The 17,038-nt window shown below is 36.0% G+C and overlaps 1 pseudogene; it reads left to right on the top strand.

Moving 5' to 3' along the window:
- Positions 1-5,561: 5,561 nt before the first annotated feature.
- Positions 5,562-5,661, top strand: LOC122100201 (annotated as a pseudogene).
- Positions 5,662-17,038: the final 11,377 nt, after the last annotated feature.

Raw genomic sequence — 17,038 nt, 5'->3', positions numbered from 1 at the left:
AATGCCAAAAGAAAATAGAAATCACATAGTACATTAAAAACAACAACCGCAAATAAAAATCTCTGTTTCCATATCTTGGATTTCATTTTGCTTAGCATCAGCATATATGGTCATATATATAGCATAACAAAGGCCCTGGAAAATAAGAGTTGCATGGACACCATATTATGAAAACTACATGTTAACTGTTTTTGATGGTAAAGGTTGAATTAGGATTCTGTTAAAGGAATTTCAAAAGAGTTTTAAAGTTATGACAGGTAAATTTTAATTGTTCAAAATTTTTAACAAGTTAGCCTATTAAAATTTTTTTAATTGCCTGGGAGAATAGGCTTTCATGCAAAGAAATCCATGGAGACTTAGCTGAGAGGGAGCAATGTGGGTGAAGATGGCTCTTTTTCACACGAAACAAACAAACCTCACAAACCTTGCTGTAAATCCTGTAGGTTACCTTGAGAATTGTCTTTACCCAAGAAATAAACTCTTACTGTGTGAAACAAGGTTGTAGTGGAATTTAAATTCAAACTTCTTTAAAAATAGACATCAAAATTATGATTTGACCTTTACTAACCAAACAGTAATTCTCTGAAAAAGATAATTGGGGTCAAACTATTTAGGGAGAAAGTTCCCTCCACAATGAAAGAAGGTATTGGGTTTACACTTTTCTGTTTATAATACATTCTACAATGTCTTTGCACATAAAGCACTGAAACACAGAAAAAAATCTGATTGAATACTTCAAAAAAATGATTTCACATTTCTAAGTGGCTCAAAAATATAATATCATTATTAACATGAGACAGTGAAGACTTCTCTTATTACATAAGCCAAAAAGTTTTGGGATCAGAAAAGAAGAGCAAATGGAAATAGTAAGAAAACAGTGTTCTTTGAAGCCCTAGCTAAGCGTATTGGCTTCAGCAGTGGAGGGAGGCCAAAACTTTTTAAAATAGATTGTCTTAATATTTTTGCTACCTAAAGTGGTTTTACAGAGCCTATTTGGCTCACTTCAATGCACACTAGATCGAATGAAGATATAAAAATAAATTCCACATCCAAATAAAACAGTTTTAAAAGAGAAACCATGAAGACGTAGCAGTGGGGGAGGCCTTATTGTCCTTCCACTTCACTAGACATTAAGCCAAGAAGCTGTGATTAATTGGAAATCAGGTAAGAGCTAAGAGGAGGACATAGAAATAGGACATAGAAGTATTGTCCTTTGTAACAGACACTGTCATCCAAGGTATGGGTGATTTAACTCTATTCTTCTCCACACATCTTGTTTGTTTGTTTTTTGGGTTTTTTTTGGGGGGGGGTCTGGTCGTGGGGCCTGAACTCTGGGCCTGGGCGCTAGCCCCTCAGCTCTTCAGCTCAAGGCTAGCACTCTACCACTTGAGCCACAGTGCCACTTCCGGCTTTTTTTCTTATGTGGTGCTGAGGAATCGAACCCAGGGCCTCGAGCATGCAAGGCAAGTACTCTACCACTGAGCCAACTTCCCAGCCCCTCCATACATCTTGTTAAGCAAATGCAAGACCAACAGAAAAATAATCTATTGAAGTAATTTTGCAAAGAATAACTTCACTGTTCCTGATATGGTATCTAACAAGAGTCTTAAGTGAGAAGATAAAAGTGGAGTATTCTTCGGTTTCCTCTAAGCATCTTGTTAGCAAACTATATCTTTAAGGTTAGAAGTAATTGAACCAAAAAGTGGTGGAGTACTTATTTTTGTGGGCACTTTAGACACAAGAAGACTTTCAAGGTAAAAGAACAAAAAATATAGCTAAATATTTGTGATCACAGCTTCTTGGACTGGTTTTGTGGAGACAACGTTTTACATGAGAGTTTGTCCTCATTATCATAGATGTTGGGTTTTCGTGGCAACCAAATACAAGAGGGAAGTTTAATGGACTCGCTTGGACAAGTAAACAGCATAATAGGAAAAATGGCAAATAGTATTTAGTGACTTACATTGACCTATTACTTTGCCAGAACAAAGAAGGAAAGATATAATTCAAAATCACTTGACTGAAAAGTATGAAAAAGAGTAGTAAAGAGCGATGAGAGAAAACATAGAGGACTGTTTTCTTTCCAATGGAGTAATGGGTTTTGTTCTTGTTTCTTCCATTCTATATTCACCAGCTATCAAGTGTATCTCAGGACTGGAATATCCAGTTCAGACAAATAGATCTCCCATTAGAAAATATTTGCTGCAGATGTAGGTGATTTATAACGTTAGACAATCTATTTAAGTCTGTTCAAAATTCTCCCCTACCCCAAACTGCCCTCTTTGAACAGTTGGTTTGCTTTTCCCATACTGCTTTTGATTAACTATTTAAAATTTTGAGAGGTCATATTTATACTCTCTAGAGATTGCCGTTTGGTTGTGATTTTTGTGTGTTTGGTATTTGTTGTGTTTTTAACTGAATTTCAAAAGGTTGTGGTAGTGTGTTACAATTAAATATGTCCTTGTAATTGTCCAGTGCTCCTGGATCAGAGTCACTCCTTCTATCATTCTCAACCAAACTCTTCTCCAAGATTTATTTCAGATTTACCACTTCCTTTATCACATGTGTACATTGAGTATTCTAGTTGTACTTGCCATTTTTTCATTTTTCATTCATTCTATGTTTTTACTAATATTCTTCTCTGGTTTCAACTTCTTGATAATCATTCTTTTAAACTGTCTGTTCATACTTTGACAGGTTTATGTACATTCCATGGCATTTCAATCCTGCATATACTTGAACTGATATCAGCTTATATTTCCATAATTAATTCATCTGCAATAACAATTTGCAAGACTGGAGACGTGAAGCACCTAGACATGATTTTATTCTTATCCATTTGGAAGATTAATCTCTAGTCAACAAGAAAGTTTAAAAATGGCTTAGAATGTTTTCCTAAATAGCAGTTTTTATAAATGGCTTCGTACAATGGTTTGTGATTATTTTATTTTACATGGGATAATATTTTCTACTACCTATAACTTTTGGGAAAAGAAGAAAACTAAAATTTATTACTGTGGAGGAATATGATAGAAATAGAAGACAGATTTTATGTTTGTCACATTTCTAATGAGTACCCATATTCAAAACTTGAAGTCATCTTTCTTAAGGAAAACATCAATCAACATGATAAGGCAAATATCCGTGATCTTTTAAAATGTACCTTATTATTTGATGAAACTTACTTTATTAGCTAATGTTTAGGCTTGAAATATGGGAGACTGATCTATGTAACACATTTCGGAAGGCATCTACTGAACAACACAAATGGAGGGGGCTACTATTTCTATAATTTAAGGAATGGTTGAATCTGTTTGGTATTAGTGCTGGATAATAAATCAACTCTATTGTAACTTGTTTCTTCCACTTGAAAAACTTGTAATGTCACTAAGTATCATCTACTCGTCAAATGTTATTTTGGAGAATGTGTCTTTAAAAAGTTTATTTGAGGGGCTGGGAAGGTGGCTCAGTGGTAAAGCACTTGCTTGCATGCATGAGGTCCTGTGTTCAATTCCACAGCATCACATGACCAAAAAAAAAATCTGGAAGTTGTGCTGTGAATCAAGTGGTAGAGTCCTAGCCTTGAGCTGAAGAGCTGAGGGACAGTGCCCAAGCCCAGAGATCAGGCCCCACACCCGGACCCCCTAAAAATTCTTTGAAAAGGAATATATTTTCAGGAGATTAAATATAGGTTCCCATTGATTTGGGAATGACAACCTTTTTATACTACATAACCAAGTTTTACTGAAGTACCAGTGTTTTGAAGCACTAAGGATCTTCTCAATTAATGTTTTTCTGAATGATATTTGACTTCTAATTCAAGTTTTCCGAGACTTGGTAGACAAATTATGGATCTATCCTTCCAGGAACTATTTTTTGCCCTACTTATACTAGACTGAAATCTTTCATTAATCATTAGGAGAGGGGTATTAAAAATATTCTTGTGACATTTGTGATCATGTTCACTCATATGGGCTAGTCATCTGTAAATTGAAAGTGTGAATTACAGTAGATTCTCTCAGATTTTGTGATCTCATCTTTCATTTTTAAGTTGCCTTGCATTTCACAATTGCTTACTGCTAAACCCTGTGTAATTGGGGCACTAAATTATTATAGGAAATGAGAAGTTAAGATGAGTCTTCAATTACTTTCTGTTGGCATGTTGCATGGGCCTAGGTGGGAAGACTTGCCCTTGTTATCTGATGATGCAGATAACTGGGACCTGGGATCCTAGGATGCGTGGGTCCTGTAGAATAATAATACCTTTTGGACATCATATCAGCAAAATTTGGGTATGATCAGAAATATTTAGAAAACCATTCTGGGCCAACGAGTTAAAACAATATACAGAGCAGCAGAGTAAAATCCCTTGCAGATTAGAGGAAAACAACATTGTTTTTTACCATGTGAATTCAGTAGACTAAGAACACTTAGAAGGTATCACAAGTTTATACCGAAGACATTGCATTGATACTTCTTATATTCTAATATATATTCTAAACCTAATTATTTATATTCCAATCTATTTATTGTAATAAATATCAATTTATTTGTCAAATTATCAATTAATTCTAGTAAGTTTCATTGTGTGAAACATAAAATTAGCACATATAAATATAAAATATATAACTATATGTAATATAAGGAAATGTTTTTCATTGTTCTGTTGTGGTTAGGGTATAAAAGGCAACTCTGTTTTACAGTATTATTCCATTATCTCTACCCCAGAGTTTGGTAGAGTTAGACCTAAAGCTTTACCATTTGTAGATTTACAGCCTAGAGGCAAGAGGAAACACTGTGATTAAAACATTACCAATTTAAGGCCTAATATCAAGGAGAAAAATATGGACTTCTCCTGGAGCTATGGAAATATTTGGTGATAGAAATTCAGTAGTGTAAGTTCCTGCCTGGTTGGATGGTCAGGACATTAGGTAATCATGCATAAGAACAATTTTTTTTCACCTTCTTGGCTTTAGCTACTTTTGAAATGGTAGGTATAATAAACAATTATATTATGATAAAATACTTTCTAGTCAGAACTGTTTATTTCTCTATGATCCCTTGTAAGTAAGATTAGTTTTTTTCCAGTAAGATAATCTTTGCTGTCAGGGTAAGATATTCTGTTTGGTCTGTTACTACATGGAAGAAGGGTAAAGGGTCAGTAGACATTTGTGCCAGTAAGACCTCATTTGGGAAATTTTAAGCTGCAAAAGTTTAGAAGTAGCACTTCAGCAAGGCTTACTTTGAATCCATTAGCTCCACAAAGCTAACTCAGTTGATAAATAAGTACTTGAAAAGCCATCTCTTTGAACCTAGCCATAAAGGCTTCAAAGTATGATCAAATTTAAAATGAAAAAGACTTAAAATAGTCATTGGCAAAAAAATGCAAGTTTGAGCAATCTACCAAACAATATGTTTTCCCACTATACACAGAATTTCAGAGAAATAAGATCAATAACATTGTTAGTAACAATAAGGTTTCCTTGCTACAAATAGTCAACCAAGGATATATGCCTGTATAAAGATTGCATCATTAACAACTTAAATTTACAGGATACTACATGCTTCAGCAGCACGTATACATAAATTACAACAATATAGAGATTAACATGCCACTTGGACAAGGATGATATGAAAATATGCGAATTATTCCATATTTTTCATTCTTCAGTTGCTAGAAATGAAAAACAGTTATTAAAAAGTTGATTACAAAAATACAAGTGTAACAACATATGTGATTCATATAATTAAAAGTTAGTTTGACATCAGTGTATTAAATCTTCAATTTAGAAAGGTCTTTACATAGCATAACCTTTACAAAACTTTTGAAATTAGATAACATTTTAATTTTATCCCAAAGAAATAAAATACTATAAGGACCTAGGAGAAAAAAGAATCTTAAACTGTTTTATATGGAATGCAATCTGTAAGGACACATTTATTAATGAATTTATATAATATATAATAATGTAGTATTCAAAGCATTATATCTAGGAGAGAATGAAATAGATTATGGACATTTTACAAACAGAATACAGAATATGTTAAAATATACTTTCTTCAGACAAGCACCGGAAATGTCTTTAGGTTCTGTACTACTCATTTCAACAGATACATTAAAATTATTTCTGATTTTAAAAATCACAAGCTCTACAGAAATCATTATAGATGCATACAAACAACTCTTGAATATATTTTGACATCAAAGTCAGGCAATTCATTTGGAAGAATACCATGGAATCCATGAATTTTTAAAGTAAGATATTGCTGTTGCTTTGTATTGTGAAAATATTTTGTACAGAGACAAAGGATGGACTGGCATTTTTGAAATTTAAGTAACTTAACCAAATCATTAAGACGTAGGAGAACAATTTGTACAGCCTTTCACAACTTCAAAGAGGTAGTCATACATACTTATCTTTTGGCAGTATCAAATGCAGTTTCTTCCAAGTTGTTCTTCAGACCTGGTTTAATATAATGGTTCAAAAGAAGGAGATCAAACGTATCTTTGCTGTTTCTATTCCCAGCAGCAAGATGCAAGGGGGTCAAGAGGCCTTTCGTTTAGACATTGGTATCTGCATCATGATGAAGTAAGAAAGAAGCCACACTGGTATTATTCCACGTATAAGCACTGTGCAGGTGTGTCCAGCCATTCACAGTTATTGCATGAATATTTGCCTCGAGCCACCAACTCATGGACAATGTGTCAGTGTCAACTGTAGGTTTCCTGATGAAGAGCGGTATACACATCGTCATCCCTATTGGCCTTTTTGGAAAGGTTTCGCCACACTGTAGAAAGCCGATTAATTTCGGCAGCCCAAAGAAGAAATTTGCTTGGATCCTTCTCCATTTTTTTCTTGCAAATGATACCATTCCTCACTTTTTCATCTTCTTCCTTGTCTTCATCAGAATTGCCTAACCAGAGACTGAGTACCAGTCGGAATGAGGTGTCTATGTATTTCCCCAGTAGTTGACGTTGGTTGAACTGTTCAGAAAAATCCAGTGAATTTTCTGCATCTTTTTTTTTCACCATGACTTATTTTCTCTTTTTCCATTTTTACTATTCTAAATTATTCTAACTGGAGAGTAGATAATTGATAGAAAGCAGAGGAAAGATTTTCCTCCGTATTAAAAGGTACAGAATGAAAATGAGGACCAGTGGTGTCTCCATGTGCAGCTTATTCTAGGAATGAAAACATAGGAAATAATACTTTCTATGTAAATGATTTGGGAAATGGCAGAGCAGAAAGTGAAATGATGCAACCAAAAATATAACAACAAAATAAATTAGGATAATTATGGAACAATCATATGAGAACCATGAATGAGAGAGAGGAAGAGAGAGACAGATGTTCAATGAACTAAATAGCCACAAAATCCATGCCTCTGATTAATTTATAGAGCAAACAATTTTTTTTAAAAGAGATGGAAATAGAATTTATAGTGTGTCTCTTTATGATGTGCAATGCGATGGATTGATATACATTGTGCTGATCACATTTCTGTTAATGTGAGGAACATACCTGCAAAGAACATTTCTGAGGAGGAACCTATTATATTGACTCATGGTTTAAGAGAACACAGTTTAAGATAAAATGTCTCCATTGTTTTTAATTATATTTTTATTATCTTAAATAATTGTACAAGAGAATTTCCATTCAACAAATCAGTTTTTAAGTACAATGGATCTTTACATAACTTCTCCACACCCTTCCAAATCTCACCCCACTTTAATTTTTTCTACTTTCATACAATTTGTATTGAATATTATGCCTTCACGCTCTTCCTCCATAACTCTTTTTATTCCTTCCCTTTGAATTCCCCTCACATCTTAAGTGATAGTTTCCTGGTATTCATTTTGTTGGATTAAAAATTCAATTTTATAAGAAAATACACCTTTGAAATTCTCCTCTGCAAATAGCATGCTTTGGTTAATATTGTTGTGAAAACTTGCATAAAGTTCTATCTTCCAAATATGAGACAGAACATGGTTCCTTTGTGTGTGTGTCTCTGACTTAGTTTACTTAACATATTTTTAGATCTATCCATTTCTTTGCAAATAATGTAACAGTCTTCATAATGGATTGGTGCAATCCAATTGTGTACATGTGCCACACTTTCTCTAGCCATCCCTCTGCCAAAGGGAATCTGGGCTATTTCCATCAGTTTTCTACGGTGAATAGTGCAACAGTGAACATGGTTGTGAAAGTGATTTTACTGTAACCTTTTGGAAGAATTCATCACTATCTTTCTGGGAACAACCCTCTAGCCAGTTTTCCAGAATAATCACATCCCTCTCTTCATCTCCATTAGAACGTATTGCATATCCTCAAAAACACCCTACCCCCTACAGGTCACAATAAGCTAAAACCACACTGTGTCCATATTTTTTCAATACTTTTTTTCATAATTGTACATATAATTTAGTGAGAACCTTCTATGTACTTTTCTAATGTGGGAATGAGGGACATGACAATAGAGTAAAAGTAAGAATTATGCAATTTAATAAGCTATTATCATACTTAAAATCATTTTCAGCTTTAACTCATAGCCTCACATACTATTATTTTAATCTTTATTTGATTACTTCATCTATCCTCTAACTTATAACAGGTGAGTTAAATACAATGGCAGAAACTGTGGTTTGATTTTGACACTCATGTGTGAGGATGCACAATATGGGCAAATAGATGGATTGGATTTAATAGCTATTATCCATTTTGTTAAAGTAGAGATGATTTTGCCAAACTGATTCTCACAATTCATATTACATTCAACAACAAGAAACCTGTGACAATTCTCTTTGTTTTGCTCCTTATTAACTTTTGTTTCCATTTTATTTTATTTTTATTTATTTATTTTTCGTCTGTCGTGGGGCTTGAACTTGGGACCTGGGCGCTCTCCCTCAGCTCTTCAGCTCATGGCTAGCACTCTACCAATTGGGCCACAGTGCCCCTTCCGGTTTTTGAGTGGTTTATGGGAGATAAGAATCTCTCCAACTTTCCTTTCCTGTCTGCTTTGACTTGCGATTCTCAGATCTCTGCCTCCTGAGTAGCTAGGATTACAGGCATGAGCCACCGGCGCCAGGCTACCATTTTATTTTATAATGAAGGATGATTTCACAACTCTATTGTAGATACAAAAATATGCTAAAATATTTCTATCCGTATGCATTGATATATACACACACATATATTACACAGGTTATAAGGATAATTTATAACTTCTGTAACTGCACAATTTACTAAATTATTAAAATCATTGATGACTCATGGCTGGAATTCTGGTTACTCGGAGGGTGAGATCTGACGATTGTGGTTTGAAGCCATCCTGGGCAGGAAAGTCCATGAGCCTCTTATCTCCAAACAACCAACAGAAAATCAGAATTGGAACTGTGGCTGAAAGTGGTAGAGTGGTAGCCTTGAGAGAAAAAGCTCAGGGACATCATCTAGGGTCTTAGTTCAAGAAGTACCATCTACCCCCAAAAATCTATTTAATTTACCCCTGTGCAAGTAGAGTATTTCCATCACCCAAGTGCAAATCCATACTCATTAGCAAGGTAACTGTTTTGTCTGAAGTATCACAAAACATTATCACTTAAGTAGAAAGTATTGCAATGTGGGTTCATTCTATCTCTCTCATGGATTTTTCTCCACTCAAATACTCAAATCTTACCATTATTCCAATTATTTAAAATCATAGTTTTTTTCTTTAATACCCATAATATTAGAGTTTGAATTGAGTGTCTTGTGCCCCCGAAATGGTTGTTCTTACCATTTTGTCATGTCCTCAGACTTAAATTATCCTGATTATTTTTCAGATAGAATCTGGCTTCCTACTTGTATCTGATTTGGGGCTCAGTACACTTTATGTTATTCTTCCTGGAATTTAAAATAACAGGTGCGTGGCATTGTGTACAGATCTTTCTGTCCAGTCTGGGCTTTAAGCACTATCCTTACAACAGTTCACTCCCATGGATTAAGGATATTCATAAGCTTGTCATAGTTGATTTTTTTTTATATTTGCATTTCCTGCAGGTTCTTGAGTACTGAATTAATTTGTGTTTTCTTTGGTTGTTTTGTTTCATTTGAATATATGGATTATTGTTCTTCACTTTTCCTTTTGTTTCTTTCACTCATGTTCTTACCTGAAGCGCTGAGAAACTAATTTTTCTTTCTCAAGATAGTCAAGATGAATATTATTTATTCCAAAAAAAATTCAGTAATATTTAAACACCTCATACCTATGAATAGTATACAAATGCTAAGTTCTGAGAAGGGTCTTTTTATTTGCCCAGCAGTCTTTGGCATACACAGACAGATCATGAATTTTATGAAGTTAGTAAAACTACATATATTCGCCAGGCGGAGAAAAACCTATCATTAATTGTTTGACAGGGTTATGTTGCTTCATGCAGGATTACACAAAATCATGTTCCTAGGAGGAACCTAAAAATCATCTAATACAACAGACTTGAGAGAGATGAATTGACTTCCTGAATAATTTACTTTTGGGTCAAATAAAAGCAGGCTTCCAAAAAGAGAGTAGACTTTAAAGAAACATGAGTTGTATGTAAATAGGTGGTTAGCTGATTTTGTTAATTTGTGAACTAATACAGGGAAATAAAGTACAGCAAGGTTAAAATGAAAGAACTTCACATTGAAATACTCATTTGTGTGTGTTTGTGTGCATGTGTGTGGATGCTCGTGCGAGTCCCCGCACACACATGTGCATGTGCTCATGCATACATTCATTATTCTTGAGGCTTCATACTGCGCAAGCATTATTCCTCAGCTTCTCTGTCTAAAGGTAATGGTCTACCACTTGAGCCACTGTTCCACTTCTGGTTTTTTGGAGATAATCGCATGTATTTTCATGATTTGACTGGCTTTAAACAGTGGCCTTCAGATCTCAGCCTCTCGAGTAGCTACCTAAGCTGATTCAGCCTCTGAGTAGCTAGTTAAAATTCTGTCTGTCCTCTATGCTTCACTGCTTTTTCATTTTTTTCCTGAGGTAATCACAAGTCATATATATGTCTAGTTACTTTAGAAAATACTCTTACTGCTTGGCACCATGGGCTCCCACCTCTACTCGTAACTACTGAGGAGGCTTGAGAATAGAACCAGGCCGAAAGTTTAGTGGACCTCCTTCTCAATCTATAGCTGGGTGTATTGGATCATTTCCACCACACTGCACTATCTACAGTCTAAGATTGGAAGGACTGCGGAATCCAGACCAGGCAAGGTTGGAAGCTAGACAAGTTGGTCTGCAACTCTGATTCCGTTGATGATGGGAAGGCTAAAATGACAGATCAGATGCATGTTCTTGTGGAAAGGGAACCCCTACCCTAAAATTAACCACTGATATGACGCCTGCCTAGTATGAGCAATAACTAAAGTCGAAATCCCCAGTTTCCCACAACCAAAATAAATATATACATTAACATACAAAAACTTAGTAGAATCTGTTCTTTGCTCTAATATCAGCTTTATCTGATTATCATATGATGTGACAGAATAGGTTCTTTATTAAATTTAAGATATATTTTAAGTTTTGAGTATTAAGCTTAAGATATATTTAAGACCTAGAAAATTCTTTCTCACATATTAAGTGCAAATGTATGGCAAATTGTCTCATTTCTTACATATTTGACTATCCCTATAAATTCAGCTTATGATTATTATGAATAGTAACATATTCTGATTAATTACTTTACTTTGTAACAGTTTTTACAATTTTTGCTTCTCTACTGAAGTTTAATTATTAAAGTAGCATCATCAAAATATATTCCTTGGGTACTTAGGGCAGTTTTTTACAAAGGTTTTAACCAATGGCTTATAAGAATTCTTATTGGTATTTTTTTTGCTTTATTTTTAATTTCAATTTAATTTTATTGTAAAGGTAATGTACAAAGGGGTTACAGTTACATAAATAAGTACATTTCTTTTTTTTTAATTAATTAATTTATTTTTTTTAAATTTTATTTTATTTTATTTGAGAGCATACTGTACAGAGGGGTTACAATTACATGGGCAGGATAATGCATACATTTCTTACCAAGCATTGCAGCCTCCTCCTTTGTTTACCCTTCACCTCCCTTCCCAGCTTATGGAAGGAACGTTGTTATCTCTTCCATCGATTTTTTTTGTATGCTAAAAAAAAGAACTACTGATGCTTTTGCTGTGGCTATTGATCAATGAGTGTTTTTGCTTTCTTTGTTCATGCATTTTTATAAGAAAATTTGTATGCAGAGGGTTTACAGTTACTTTAGTCATCTAAAAAGTACATTTCATTTTATTTTCTAAATTTCAAATTTTGAACTTAAATATTTTCTTCTGTTTCTTCAGGGTAATTCTTTTTTCAGAGTTGTAGGACTAATTAATATAATTTTGCATGATTTTTACACATGTAAATTATTCAGACACATATATTTTGTTTTTAAAATATTTATAAAGTGAATATTTAAAAATTATTTTTTGAATTTTTATAAGGTTGGTAAATTTAAAAAAATTATTTCTTATAGATGTAAACATATTTGTTCAGGTAGCAAATACTGTATTTTTAAGAAGCACATACTTTATTAAGAAAAGTTTCATTACCTGGTGATTTTTGGAAATATTTTTACTTAACTTAAAAAAAAATGTTTGAGCTGGGAATGGTGATTTTTGGCTGCTATTTTCTAGCTATGGTGGGAAATGTAAATAGGGTTTGTAATTCGGGAGAGACTGAGCAACTATAATATCTTATTATAAAAATATTCAGAGAGAAATGATTAGAGATATAGCCACCCCTAGCAAGATATAGAGCACTTGGTTATAATATTCTAAATCTTGATTTAAAACACCACTAGCATCAATTTTTTGTCAAAATGAAAGGATACATGTGTCAAAATGTTTATTATTTAAAACTTATTTGAAAAGGTTCTCATGTCTTCTATTGCTTAATTTTCAGTTTACTTAATCTATAAGAATCTTTTGTGATTATTTTATTTCTACTAAACTTTTAAATAGGACAAGAAATATTATTATTTCATATATTAACCTACATTTTCTATTTGTGATAATTTCCTCTGTTTAATATGATAATATCAATATTCCAAATGTGTGTATGTGGTGTGTGTGTGTGTGTGTGTGTGTGTTCTTGTGGTTTTTGTGTGTGTGCTTTGTAATGCTTAAGAGATCACACCATTGCTTCACATATGCTAGGCCAATGTTTAACCACTGAGCTATACTGTGTAGTTATAATCCAAATAGTGTTTTAAATTTTGACTTTTAAATTTTCATTCCTAGTATGTTTTTTTCAAAATTATATATGACAAAATGTGATCCATCTTCTATCCATGTTAGCAATTTTTATTGTTATTTAGAACATTTCCACTGCCTTTCCACTTCCAAACTCTTATGTTTTTAATTGATAAAGGTTTTACTGCTTCTTTTCTCTCTTCATTCTTTTTCCCTTTAGAGTTGACCTATTCTTTCTCTTCCCCAGATGTCAGGCCACATTGAGGCTCCTGCTACCCACAGCCTTCCTCCTGGCACAGTCACCAACAGGGCAGTGCCCCCAGGATCCAACACAGACTTCTGACTTGGGTAAATAAAGAGGCTGTGCTTGAGTCGCCCACATTCAGCAGTCAGCAGTCCGGGCACATGAGCATCTACTAAAGCCACCCCAGTAGCTATGGGGACTCTGACCTCAAGAAAGAGGCAGGCACACCCATGCAGGCTGACTTTGTAGACAGCTCCTCTTCCAGGTGCAGCATGGTGACCTTTGAAGCAGAACATGACTGTGCGCACACTAGTAGATCACAGCACACAATAAAACAACTTGGTAAGCAATGGTCCTGTGCTCAGAGAAACAGAGGCAGGAAATCAGAAAGAGAGAGAGAAAGAGACAGAGAGAGAGAGAGAGAGAGAGAGAGAGAGAGAGAAAACTCAAAGCTAGCTCTTATTTGTACCGGTTTTGTTATCCTTGCTGAGAAATGCATATTTTCACCAAGAAATAAAAAGGAAAACTCCTAACTCTAACTCTGATGGAGTAGCTGGGATCAATCTAGACTTCCTACCATAAACAATCACAAAAGTGGAAGTTATGTGAAAAATATATGTATATAAATGTATATATAATATAAATATGTAGGCATATATATGTATATTCAAATATACAATGTGAATATGTATTGTATGTACAATATATAATGTATATATGTATAACATACAGGGATAAAAAAAACGAAATACATAGTATTTGAAGGAATAATGACCAAATCCTTCCCAAATTTGATTGAAAGCATGAACCCTTCTATCCAGGAATCTAGCAGCTTAAAGAAGACAATTAACATAATTACACAGGTCCACACTAAGACACATTCTAATTAAACAAAGACAGGAAACCTCCCAAAGCACAGAGACACAACTCATCACACAAGGGATCTTCAATCATATTATGACAAATTTCTAATCAAACACTAGATTAAATATTAGACAGCAAGGGCAACACATTTAAGGTGTTAAAAGGACATATCTAATACCAACCTTTCTAACAAATACATATATACATCCCCCAAATGTGAGAGAGATGAGCTAAGTACCTAATGATGGCTCAGGCATATAACCTTAACTACTCAGGAAGGTGAATTGTGAGGATTGTGGCTCAAAGACAGCCTGGGCCTTGTAACCTCAGAAGCAAATTGTAGGAGAGCTGTCCTTGAGTAGGACGGAGGTCTTCTTGTCATGTCATTGCTGGAACAAATATAGGATAAAGTGGCCATCAAGCATGGAGGCTATTGGCCAGTGTCTCCACAGAAGCAAATTATGAGATTCAGGAGTCCTCTACAAGATCAGAGGACTTTGACCACTGTCCTAGTAGGTTCAGGAATGGCGTAATAATGACCAGAGCAACCTCAAGCCCACATGGAGTCCTTAGCAACAGTCTTTGAAGCTTATGGGCTAGAGTATTAATGCTGGCAAGCTATGATTGGTCCACTTTTTCTCTGACTTCACTGGCCCAGACTCTGATTGGTCCATTTCTTCTATGATGTCACTGTGATGGGCTGCAATATCTCCCTTTTGAGAGGTCATGCAGTGTATATAGGAAGCCACTGTGCTCCAACCTATGTGAGTTAACACCTCTAGGAGCTCTTGATTGGTGACATGCTGGACTGACTCAAAGCAAAATTCATGATTTTTCTGATATGGTGTGGGGGGGTGTGAGTTGTCGTTTGGTTTTGGTATTTCTTTTTATTTTTTCTGTGTTTCCATTATTTTATTTAGTTAATTTTAGGTAGACTTGCTACTTGCCATCATAGCAGAAGGATGGAAGAATACAAAGAATCATCCTCCATATCCTTGAATGAAGAGATCATCAGTCAATACCAGATGAAAGAGCTCATTGTCCATGGTACCAATGGACAAGTGAAGCTGGCTATCCACACCTCACACACATGGAAGTGGCAGTTAAAATACTCCTGAAGGGATGAAAGGTTAAAGTTTGAGGCAGTGACCACTTGATGCTTGTTTCTGTCTAGCAAAGCAACACGTGGTGGTAATCCGAACACCTGGTTGATTGTGTGCCTTTATAAGACCTGCAAATACTTAGCTCAGGGCTCTCTTCCTAGGCTCCGCTGTACCGAAGTGTAGGACGAGGCCCAAGATGCAGCCCGTTTAAATAAAACAGCTGTAGAGTCTGACATTCAGTGGTCTTTTTGCGGGGGGGGGGGGTTCCTGCAACCATGGCATAACATATTAGTGGGGGCTGGTTCGGGATACCCCCCAAAGACCCCGGAGACCTCAGACTCCAAAGGTAAAACAGCGCTGTCTTGGTTAATTTGCCTTGTCCTCTCGTTTGTCTGTTTTACTTTCATTTTCCCTTGTGAGGATGGCCCCTCCAATTCCTAAAGGGTTGTCAAAGTGGACCCGCTTGCACGACAACACTGGAGGAACTGGGAGATGTCCCAGATCCTCTTGTGGGGAGGGGATAACCCTGCTGTGTGGAGCAGGGGTCCTTGGAACCCCACCATGTGGAGTGGGGGGGGTCCTTGGAACCCCGCCGTCTGGGGCGGGGGTACTTGGAACCCTGCCATGTGAGGCAGGGGTCCTTGGAACCCTGCTGTGTGGGGCCGGGGGGGAGGGATCCTTGGAACCCCGCTGTGTGAATTGTGGGGCGAGAATTGGTTTGGTGTTGGGCCGGAACTGACCAAGAAAGCCTTCTAACCGAAGCCCAACTCGCCCACTGTGGGTCTGTTCCTTCTGCTGTGGGGCATGGGTATGGAACGCCGCCATGACAGGAGTCAGTGGACCAATTTGGGAGATCTCCACTTTGTAAGCTTTTTTTTTGTAACTGTCAGGTTTGCATGTGTTTTGTTTGTACTGTTTATTGTTTTATGGACTGTATGACTGACAGGACTGGAAACCACGGGCAACACTCCATCTAGCCCCCTAGACTTACAAAAAGAAACTAAGAAAGAGGAAAAGAAAGTGTACCCCTGGTTTTTCAGGGAGATAACTTGGAAGAAGAAATGTTTCCTCCCCCATACTCCCCTTCCCAGGTTCCTTTTGCAGAACCTGAGAATGATCAAGAGGAGGAGGGAGCTATAGAACACTTGGCACCTGCCCTTCAAGTTTCTGAGGGGCCAGTCACTCAATGCCGCAGTGGGATCAACCCCCCATCTAATGCAGCTGTTTTTTTCCCTAGGTGCCATAGGTACTGTGGATGTGGATGGTCAACAGCAACACAATAGTGTCCATTTTCTACCAATGTTCTATACAATTGGTGCATCCAAAATGCCCCCTTTTCTGAGAAACCCTAGGATTTAATTCGTTTGCTTGAAACTATTCTCTTTACTCATCAGCCCACTTGGGATGATTGCAGTCAGCTTTTACAAGTTCTTTTTACCACTGAATTGAGAAACCATATCTGAGAAGCGGCCCAGAAACATATCTGTGGCCCCACGGGAGTGCCCATCATGGATCCTGCCCTGATCTCTGCCTATTTTCCTGAGATCCAACCAACATGGGACTACAAAACAGTTGAAGGTAGGGAG

The sequence above is a fragment of the Dipodomys spectabilis genome, unplaced genomic scaffold (genome assembly GCF_019054845.1).
Source record: "Dipodomys spectabilis isolate Male_0828 unplaced genomic scaffold, ASM1905484v1 ptg000569l, whole genome shotgun sequence".
In the NCBI taxonomy this organism is placed as follows: Eukaryota; Metazoa; Chordata; class Mammalia; order Rodentia; family Heteromyidae; genus Dipodomys; species Dipodomys spectabilis.
Note: the sequence above shows the minus strand (reverse complement) of the source record. Positions and strands in the feature narration are given on the sequence as shown.